Source organism: Carica papaya, chromosome 3, assembly GCF_054855325.1.
Source record: "Carica papaya isolate Zhongbai chromosome 3, ASM5485532v1, whole genome shotgun sequence".
In the NCBI taxonomy this organism is placed as follows: Eukaryota; Viridiplantae; Streptophyta; class Magnoliopsida; order Brassicales; family Caricaceae; genus Carica; species Carica papaya.
In genome coordinates this window covers 24,505,783-24,517,846 of record NC_142311.1, presented here as the reverse complement: position 1 = coordinate 24,517,846, position 12,064 = coordinate 24,505,783, and positions in this window count along the sequence as shown.

Genomic DNA, 12,064 nt, shown 5'->3' with positions numbered 1-12,064 from the left:
TGGGCAGTGTGTGCCACCGATTGGGCAGTGTGTTGTTATTGGTTGGGAGACGTGCCTCTATTTTTTGTACTACCACCGTGTCGCATCACATCACTCCTTTCCCATTAACTTTTTCGCTGCTCACCAGATTTTGTCACTTAGTGCAAATCTAATGTTCCCCATTTTCTATAGATACGGACCCCTTCTTTCCTATTTCCTCAAAACTTCCATTTCATTCTTCCATCCTAATAAATCTCGATAAAAAGGAATTTTGTAATTAGATACCCTAGAGGAACTCAATCAATGGTTGGAATTTTGGGAGTCACCCAAACTTTGATAGGTTTTGAGGGTAATATAATACCTTTATGGAAGGATTATATAAAGTGAAATAGAGAGTTTTCGAACATGTTACAGTCAACCACTTAAGTTTTAAATCTATGAGACTGGAATACAAGTTCTTGGTGAATGAACCTTGGTTTGGGAGTATTTAGAAGAGAAGTAACCAACCTAGGAGAACTTATGAATCATAAGAGAATATAAGCACGAAATTGGACCTCCAAGAGAAATTGAGGAGTTGTGATGGTATGTGTGGGACGTAAATAACCATTATATTCGAGGTTGGTAGTATATTATGATAATGAGTTTACACAAATTCCTAATAAATCCATCCTCTTTCTAGAGACAGAAAAGAAATGGCCCACTTTGGAAGCATCCTTCTTTTCTCATTCAGGAAAGACCTTAAAGATTTTCCCAAGTGTTAAAACAATATATTCAAGATTTGTTCAACCATGCTTGGAAAAAAGTTGTATATATATATGTAATGATAAAAGAAAGAATACAATCTTAGATACAATATCTTAGAAGATCAATTATTATGATACCATAAACTGACCTCCCTAAAACTAAAATTTCTAAAACACAAGTACTACTATTAACAAATTCAGTGATCTAAATTACCCAACCTTCACCAGCCATTAGTCATAAAGATTTGTTCCTAACTCATAATCGACCTGCATGTGTGCTTGGTAGAGCCTGGGGGCATGTATGCAGCTTTTTGAGCGCACATAATGTGCTAAGGGGCTTTCTTTGAGCACTTGGTCGTGCCTAGACAACAACCCACATGCATCGATTGCATGGCACAACTGTGCGGAGCAGTCCCTTCTAGCACCTTGGTGCCTCACTCGATTATTTTCTTTCCTAAATCAATAAAACTCGTAAACTCACTTAACCATTCATCTTATTAAATCGTGATGAACACACACACTTCACCGCGTATCAAGAAAGACAATACTCCTATCATTACCTTAGGGTCAACTATGCTTGGTGTTTTAAATAGAAGAAAAAAGGCTTCTTAAATTGCGGAAGAGAAGCGGTTGCTGCGTCAACCTATATTTTTTAAAAAATTGAGTACATTGCTATATAGGAGGAAGGGAAGTTACGAAAGGAAAAAAAAACAAGAAAAAATGGCCAAAGGGAAGGGTGTTTACCTGATGGAAGAAAGGAAATGCACGAGTTACGGTACAATTCACACAAGTAGCACCGTAACACGTTTTTCATGTAACTATCCGCTCTTGGTCTTCTCTCAGAATCTTGCTTGGGTTTATTCTCTTGGTTTAGCTCTCCAGTTTGCTGTTTTGTTTTCCTCTCTTCAAATGAGTGAAGATAGAGAAAGAAGAAAGCCTCTTAAGCAGGAAATGAAGGAGAGTCATTGACCGTCAGATTATGTGACATCCCAATTACTAATTAAAGCATAAGGATGCCAAATACAGAAACAAATAATAGTGCATTTAAAATAATTACATGCAGTAGAATAAAATATATTACAAATCACTTACAAAATAAGTTTGAGTTCCAAATCTTACAATACTGAGAAAAAATAAAAATAAATACAAGCTTCTTAAAAGTTGGACTCATTAGAGTGCAAAATAATATATGCACTCGTAATGGTTCATGGATCCATGGGATCCTCAACGACTTCAATGGAAAGGTAGTGGTTCTTCACTATCATCCTCATCTAAAGGGGGGTCATGAAAAGAGGTGAATTCTAATATACTCAATAAGAAAAATAGTATTTAAATGACATTACTAAGATCTAAAAGTAATTAACTTAGAAATAATACCTTATACGCTTACCATCAGGGAACGTGCACGTGGGACCATTCAATACTAAAATTCATTTTATTTTATTTAGAAAAATATCAACATTAAATCAATTATATCAAACATAGGATCACATCATGTAAATAGAGAAAATCAAATAAATCATATCATATCATACTTTCATTGATCTTTTACTAATTTTTCATGCGAAGCCGTTCCGACCTCTATCTACTGAGGGCAATATGGATTCTTGACTACCACTATAGAATGACCAATTTATTTCATATCATTTTTAGCACATTTACGGCTTACTAAACAATGACATGTTCTATGACCATGATTGTGCCAAATACAGTGGTCCTGCATGTAAAATATAGTCATGACCATACATTGCCAAAGATAGCCCCTACAATCATATCGCATCATCACTCTCGTCAGAGGGTATGCTGTCATCCATACGATGCAATACTCTCATGTCTTTTAAGACTAGATGGGGGAGAAATAGAACTCCTCAGAGATAAAAAAGTCTAACGGATCATATTAATTTAAATATCATGCATGCAAATATCCATAATCCTTCCAAATGTTAGTCAAATAACATCATGCTTCATCATCTCTTATCATGCCATCATATTTAGTATATTAATTTATTTACTTGTTAAAATGATGCAAATCATCTAATATCATGGAACATTTATGTAAACATATTTAAAACATAACAATAATTAAACATGTAACAAGTCATGTCACATTCATGCAATATTCTTTTATTAATCTAGAAATCATCCTTATAAAGTACAAAGTTAATACCAAATTCCTTACTGAAAGCTTGAGGAAAGTCTTCTTCTTTCTATCCTCTCTTTCTCTCTTTAAAATTTTCTTTGGTGAATGGAAGAATGAAGATGACATGACGAAGGAGTGGTGGAGAAGATCCCTATTTATAGGAAAAGGGGACTGGTTGATTTTTGCCAAGTGCCATAAATATGTCAGGAGAGAGGGAGAGGGAAAAGTGACTAATGCGATGTGGAAATTGACAGACATGACTGACGAGACGACAGTAGCACGAAGACTAAAGGCGCACTGCCCAAACTGCGGTGGCGCGTGCGGCCCAAGCTTGTGTTGCACCTAGGCTGAGGCCTATTATGTGCAGTGTGTGCCTCATGCCCTATGCAGATGGGACGTGCGCGCCCCATTATTTGGCCTGATATATGTATATTTGATTTTTTGTGCTAATGTTCTATTTTGATATTCAAATAAATAATTTTCTTTTCTAATGATGAGTTAGGTAAACAAGAAAACCAAACGGTGAGATAAAATAATAAACTTTTGAAATCTTACAATGTTAATTTTATACTGTTTTCCTTATTGAGCATATGGAACTCACTCTTTCCATTCTCCCCTAGATGAGGAAGAAAATGAGGAACTGCAGGCAAACCTTCCTTTGGAAGTCTATGAGGATCCCCTGGATCCACAAGTTTAAGTGGTTAACTGTTCCTGCACTCTTATGAATTCCATAAGCATAGTGAAAGAAGTGGCCCTTATGTTTGTATTTTGTAGCCACTTCTGGCTTCACTGATGTATGTATTTAGAAACTATATATATTTGTAAGGGATTTGTTAACATTTGATTCCGCTGCATAAATATTATCATCCATTCGTTATTCTGAATCTGTATCTGATACCCATTTGCCTTAATTGACACCTTGGATGTCACAGGTGGTACCAGAGCCAGGTTATCACGGAACAAATCCCTTGAACTGAGGCCTAGGATAGATAAACTTTTTAGAGTACCTAGGGAAGATAAATGTCCTATTTTCAAAGATTAAGCCTCTTACTCCTGTCTTCCTTTCTTTTATAGGAATGATGCGGGGAAGACCGTTGCACATGTAGGCCAGCATGCCATATACCTGTGCGTGCGGTAGGCTAAGCTTGCAGCGCATGGTAGGTTGGGGCTACATGTACTACCTCAGGCAGTGCGTGCCACCCCCTTGGGAATCGTGCGCTATTGTTTGGCAGCATTCCACCGTCACTTAGGCGATGTGTCACTGTCGTTTGTGTTGCGTGCCTCTGGTTTTCGCGCCACCATCACATTGCGCGGTCCATCCGTCGGTCACATCTAACGGCCGTGGTCTATATGTCGGTCACATATCATATTTTCACGTTGTCTTTCTTTTTATTCACCAGATTTCACTGCTTGGCGCAAATCTAACAGTCCCTATTTTCTATAAATAGGGATCATCACTTCACCATTCCCTCATCACTTCCATTTCATTCTTCCATCCATCAAAGTTGTTTAGAGAGAGAGGGAGTGATCTAGAGAGAGGAGAGGAGGAAAAGAAGAAAAAGGTGTAGGAAATATCAAGGTTTCGGTAACAAATTTAATATTTACTTTTAAACATCATAAGGACATCTCTAGATTAAAATTGATTGTTAATGCATGTTTTAGGAACATATAAAAATTGATTATTTGCATGTATAATTTAAATAATTTAATACTTGAGATAAATATTGATATGTGATGCATTAGATGGTGGAAAAATGAATGAGCATGAAATGATGCATAGACATGAGAAGTATGTATTACTATTGGCATGCATAATTTATTAAGTATTTCGTTAGGCTTTGGATCTCTGAAGGATTTCTGTTTCTCCCCCTTCTAGTCTAAAAAGACATGAGAGGATCGTTCCGTATGGATGATGACATACCCTCTAATGAGAATGATGGCGCGATATAATTGTAAAGGTCATCGTTGGTGAAGTATGACCGTAGGCATAATTAACATATAGGATCACTGTTGTTGGCATGATCGTGGTCATAGATCATGTCTTGGTTTGGCAAGCTTTAAATGTACTATTTGTTTGGCAAGCCACAAATTACTGATATAAATAAAATGAATTAGTCATTCTACATGGGTAATCAGGAATCCATATTGCCCTCAGTAGATGAAAGTCAGAATGACTTCGCATGAAGAATAAAAATGCAAAATAGTGCATATAATGATTTATTTGATTTCCTTTATTTTCAGCATGATTGGTCTGATTTACATGATATGACTTTGACTTGACATTTTCTTTATTAAATCAAATTGATTTCATAATTAATAATGAACGCAGACATGACTTTTGATGGTAAGTAATGGTGTAATCGTGGTTCTTTTAATTACCTTTGAAATCTTATGATGTTATTTAAATATTATTTTTCTTACTGAGTATATGGAACTCACCCCTTTCCATGCCCCCTTAGATGAGAAATCGATTACTGACCTACCCCTTGAAGTGTTTGAGGATCCCGTGGATCCATAATCTTTTATGAGTGCATGATTGTCTCGCACTCTGATGAATCCATCTTTTGTATAGGCTTGTAATTAATTTTGTTTCTGCCTCAGTTATGTATGAAGCTCTATTATTATTTCATAAAGGATTGTAATTATTTGTTCCACTGCATACATTTATCTATTATACAATTGTAATATATTTCTGTATTTAGCACCCTTATGCCTTAATTTGTATTTGGGATGTCACACTTTGACTTTACTTACTGGACACCCTGCCCGACTTACCCAACCATGTCAGCATTGTGGATGCTTTCATGGTGATAAGCTCTATTGGCATTCAAACAACACCTGCTATAAGTGTGGAAGCACTCAACACTTTGTTAAAGACTTTCCCTAGCAGCCAAAGGACATGGCCAGACTAGTAGCCCATGGTTGTGTGCACCATCTTTATGAGCCCGGTGCCGTCACTACTCCTACTATTATTGAGGGTATGTTTTCTATCCATGACATTACTGCTTGAGCTCTGATTGATATAGGTCCTACTCACTCTTTTATTTCTTTTTCTTTTGCTTGTAAATTAGATATTAAGCCTGAATATATAAATGAGATATCAGTAGTAGAAAGGCCATCCAAGGTTGAAACTCTGATTAATTGGAACTGGCCAACAAAAGTTGCTGAGGTACATAGTTTCCTTGATCTAGCTCATTACTATCAGCAGTTCATTGATGGGTTCCAAGATTGTAATTTTGTTGACCTGTCTCACCCGAAAGGATCTAACTTTTATTTGGAATTATGAATATGAAGAAAGTTTTGCCGAGTTGAAATATCGCCTCACCTCTGCTCCAGTGTTGATCTTTCTTGACAATACTAGACAATTTTAGGTTTATTGCGATGCATCTCACATAAGTTTGAGATGTGTCTTGACGCAGCATTGTTAGGTAGTCCTTACATATCCAGACAACAGAAACCCCATGAGTGTAGCTACCCCACGCACGACCTGGAGTTGGCTGACATAGTCTTTGCTCTGAAGATATGGCGCCAGTATCTGTATGGCCAAACATTTAAAATTTATATTAACCATAAAAGTTTGAAATACATATTTTTACAGAGAGAAATGAATATGAGGCAGAGACACTAGATGGACCTGTTGAAGGATTACAACTGCAAGATCCTCTACCACGCCGGTAAAGAAAATGTGGTTGCTGATGCCTTGAGCCAGAATGAGTCCTCTTTGTTGGCCCGAATGATAGCCTCCAGTTGGAAGCTAGTTGATGCAATACAAACACTCTACCTTAACCATTATGGAAATTGTGCCTACCTCACCCAGATTCGGGCCTTACCTAATCTTTTCATGAAGATTTGAGAAGCTCAATCCATCAATTTAGAGATAATTAAGAATCTGGGTAAGTTTACTTCTAATAAATTTCCTAATTTTAGGCTTACCGATGATGGTTTGTGTCGATTCCAGGATCGTATTTGGCTCTATGCCGCATTCAGGATGGATGTTTTTAAAGCTGCCCATGTATCCAAGTTGTTTATTCACCCCAATAGTATTAAAATGTACCGAGACTTGAGGCGCCAATATTGGTGGTGTGAAATAAAGAAAGACATTGTTGATTATGTCTCTCGATGCCTTACGTTCTAGTGAATTAAGGCCAAACACTAGAGACCCGGTGGTTTGTTATAGGGCCTCCCTATTCTAGAACAGAAATGAGAGTATGCGACCATGGACTTTGTCACCAGTTTTTCCAAAACTTGTTCCACTTGTAATATAATATGGGTCATTATTGACAGGTTGACCAAGACTGCGCATTTTTTACCTATCAAAACAGCTGATTCCACAAGCAAGTTAACTCGTCTCTACGTTGAGGAGATTGTTCAACTCTACATCGTTCCCTCTTCTATTGTTTCAGATAGAGATCTCGATTCACCTCTCATTTATGGGACAGTTTTTAGGAAGCCTTTAGTTTGGGATTGTACTTCAGTACTGCCTATCACCATTAGACTGATGGTTAGTCTGAACGTACCATCCAGACGCTCGAGGATATGTTGTGCGCTTATGTTCTCGACTTTGGTGACAATTGGTATAAGTATCTTCCCTTATGTGAATTTGCTTATAATAACAATTATCATTGTAGCATCGGCATGGCTTCATATGAAGTCCTGTATGGTAGGCCCTGCCGCTCCCCCACTTGTTAGAACAAAGTTAGGAACCAATGTTACCTGGGACTGAACTACATTCAGGAGACTATTGAGAAAGTCGCCATCATTCAGAAGAACCTAGCCACCACTCAGAGTCACCAGAAGAGCTATACTGATAATAATAGGAGACCACTGGAGTTTACTGTTGGCGACCATGTTTTCCTCAAGATCTTCCTTTAAAAGGGTAAAATGCAGTTTGGTAAGAAGGATAAGCTAAGCCCCTGTTATGTGGGAGTTTATATGATCATGGAACGTATCAAACCCGTTGCATGCCACCTTGCTCCACCTCCAGAGTTTACGGGTCTGGATGATATTTTCCATGTCTCCATGCTTAAAAGGTACCACCTTGACCCTTCTCACATCTTTCCTCACCAAGAGATACAGGTCCAAGCAGACATGACTTATGAGGAGCTTCTTGTGGAAATCCTTGGTTAGACTTAAAAAATTTTGCACTACAAAAGGATCTCGATGGTGAAGATATAGTGGCAACATGACACTTCAGATGAGGTAGCGTGGCAACTGGAGAGTGAAATGCAAGAGATGTTTCCTAATTTATTATGACAAATTTGGAGGACCAAATTTTTTAATAGTGGAGGGAATGTAACACCCCAAAAACCTTTGCACCTAATTGTTGTATAAAACCTCTAATTATTCGGCTCCTAAGGACATTAACTCTTTAAATTCTATTTTATCTTATGTTATTTTAAATTATGAATGAAAATGGGTTAATGTGTTAATTATATACTTTACGGACAAATTTAATTTTTTTACATTTATTTTGCCTAATTATGTATTTGTTTTTATCATTATTAATTTAAAAATTTTCAGAAAAAATGGAGAGGGAAAAATGGCAAAAAAATCCCGCATAAAAGGCTGTGGGAAAGTCTTCCCCATCCGTATGAAGTAGGAGGTGCGTGGTCTGCCCACGTGCCTGTGCGCACAGGCCCTTAACTAGCGCACGCGGGAGGTGCTGGCTGTGCACAGCAGGCCTGCGTGCATTGCCCTCAAGCAGTGCGCGTTGCCCCTTGGGGGGGCATGCCGCCATTGATTGGACAGTATGCCTTTGGTTTTTGCACTATTGTTGTGTCATTGTCGTCATGTTGACCATCCATCAATCGCGTCTGTCAGTTGTCGCGTTGCATCAAGTCACATTTTTCCTCCCTCTCTCCTCACAAGATTTTGCCACTTGGTGCCAATCCTACGGTCATCATTTTCTATAAATAGGAACCCCTTTTCACCATTTCTTCACCACTCTAACTTCATTCTTCCATCCACTAAAGAGATTTTAGAGAGAAAAGAGGAAGGAATAGAAGGAGGAAAGACATAGGGAAAAACTTCAAGTTTCAGTAAGGAATTTAGTATTTATCTTTACATTCTAAGGAGTATTTCTAGAATAATTAATTGTAATATTAATTGGTTGGTTGCATGCTCAATTTCGTTGTAATTTAATATCACTTAAGCAAATGTTATGTGTTAGTACATGTTTATATTATATGTAAATAAAGTATATGTGTTAACATGATAAAGAAATGAAGCATGATATTGTACTATAAATATGGAAAATAGATATCGATATTGGCATGAATGGCTTATAGATGACATGATTCATTAGCTTTTTATCTCTGAGGAGTTTCTGTTTCTCCCTTATCTGATATGAAAAGACGTGAGAGGATCGCTCTCTATGGATGATGGCGTACCCTCTGATGAAAGTGGTGATGCAATATGATTGTAGGGGTCACCTTTGGCAAGTACGACCATGATTATAGTTTACATGTAGAACCACTGTGGTTGGCACGGTCGTGGTCATAAATTGTGTCATAGTTTGGAAAGCTATAAATGTGCTATGGTTTAGCAAGCCCCAAATTTCTGATATGATATAAAATGAATTGGTCATTCCACATGGGTAGTTAGGAATCCATATTGTCCTTAGTAGATGGAACTCAGAATGAGCTCGTGTGAAGAATAAAATAAGATAAAAGCATGACATTATTTGTTTGATTTTTTCTATTTAATTTCAACATGATTGATATGATTGACATGATATGATTGATAGGATTTGATATGATTATGACATGATTTTACATGATTGATTTGAAATTTTCTTTAAATATAGTAAACTATTTTCATAATTATTGAAATGGATCTCTGACATGATTCCTGATGGTGAGTAAATAAGGTACCATTTTTCAAGTTTAATTGCCTTTAAAATCTTAGTGATGTTATTTAAATACTGTTTTCCTTACTAAATATATGAAACTCACCCATTTTCATGGCACTTTAGATGAGGACGATAGTAAGGAACCGATCGTTGACCTACCTATTGAACCTTTCAAAGATCCTGTGGATCTATGAACCGTTGCGGGTACATATTTTGTTCCATACTCTGATAAGTCTATCTTTTATAGAGACTATATTTAATTTTATTTCGCCTCAGTATTGTAAGATTTGGAAATCTATTATTATTTTGTAAGGGATTGTAAGATTCTATTCCGCTACATACAATTATCTAAAATACACTCGTATCTGTTTCTGTATATGGCACCCTTATGCTTTAATTAGTATTTTGGATGTCATAAATACCTAGTAGAACAACCACATAATCTGTCTAGATATAAGGATTTCATGCATTTGGTTGATGCTAAAAACAGAAAATCTATCTATAACTAATCTTTTTGCTTGAAATGTCTCTAATATTTTGAAACTGGGATAAACATTTGTGATGAATGCACCTGGTTACTCAGTTAGTTGCGATTTTAAGTGACTAAAGGACTAGTTTATTATTTGTGCTCTATTTTTCATAATTTCTTAAATTGTCAGTGTGTTTTATGCTACATCTCAAATTTTTACTCCAAACATGTTTTTGATAGTGAGTGTATTTTACGCTCCATCTCCTCCATCATATGCTAGCTAATTTGTTCTATTCATCCAAACCTTTGCTTTGTTTTTCTTTTTTATTTTAATATGCAGTCCTAAACATGAACCATAGAATTATAGGCATACAAATTTAGAAAAGTTGTGATGCAAACAAGGCTAAAAACACTCAGGATACTCAGAGAGCATCAAAAGGTGACTTGGAGCAAATTTCAAATGATGTAAACACAAATACAGTTCCAAACCTGGAAAGTCTCAGCGGACCAGTAACAAGATCAAAGGCAAAGAAGCTTAAAGAGTTGCTCCAAGTTTTTTACTCAAAAACATGTGGATGATGGGCTGGCTAATTGTGAAAAGTTCAAATATAAGCTTTTTGAACAGGTCAAATTCGTAACTTTAATTGGATTTAAGTGATTTGGGATAATTTGGGCTTGTTTGAGTCTTATTGATAATGGATGAATAAGCCTTGTGTATGGGCTGGATTAGTTGAGTTGTTTTAAATATTTTGGATTGTTTTATTTTAGTTTGAGTTAATTAAGCCCATATAGTTAAGTATAACTCATTTTGGGCTTAAGTCTTGTCTTATTGTTATTACAAGAATGAGCCCATAACTATATGGTGCCACAAACAATTAATGGTGTTGGTTAAGAAGATTGGAGTTACAAGGAGTTACATGACAATTACATGCCTATAATTAGCCTAGTTATTGTTAGAGTTACAATTGTAATTACCACATAATTATCATAGTTATTGTGGGAGTTATAATTGTAGTTATTGTATTGTAACTTATCATTGATTTCTTTGGCTATAAATACCAAAGGAACTCTTTTTTGTGAACATCAAGAGTTGTAATCAAACATTTCAGAATTGAGTTGAGAGTGTTTTGGCTTTCTTTTCACTTTATGCACAAGGTGTTGATTTGGAATACAATTGTTATCACGTGTATTTCAATTTTGATTTCCTATTTTAATTGTTCTTGGTGCTTGTTTGGATTGGGTTCAAGGGATATCATTTATCTTTCTTGGGTTCTCTTTAACTTCTACCATTTCGGCGATTGAACAAATTTGATTCCTTTTTTTACTTGTGATCTAAATTCCGTTCTAAACTGATTGAAGAGTTCTAAGGTTCAAGCAAGGGTCTTGGGGTTCCCCATCATTTGGTATCAGAGCATTGGTTCACCAAGTAAATTAGTCTATCCTTATTTTGTTGTCTTTATTTTCATTACTTCTTACAAAAAAAAAGAAACAAATTTGCGTTCAGCAAAAAAAAAAATAATCAGATTAGCCTAATTTGCTTAATTGTGCAAAACACATTTCCACATATTCTACCTTGTGTAATTGACACAGCTACTGTTATTTCCCTTTTATTTATCTCATATAACATTCAAATACATTTAAATTTTAAAAAGAAAACTCGTTTCAAGGCTGTTTGTTTTGTTGAGATTGTTTGTGTAATATTTTGGGCTGTTTGAAAACAACTCACCTCAATTGAGTTTGTTTTCATCCAAAACTGATGTTTTACTTAATTTGAGTATTTTGGGCGATAATTTGTGGTTCTATTAGAGAATTACAAGTTTCGTGCATTAAATTCCATATTCACCATTTTTTTTCTTGCATCTTTAGTTTTCAGTTAATATTTC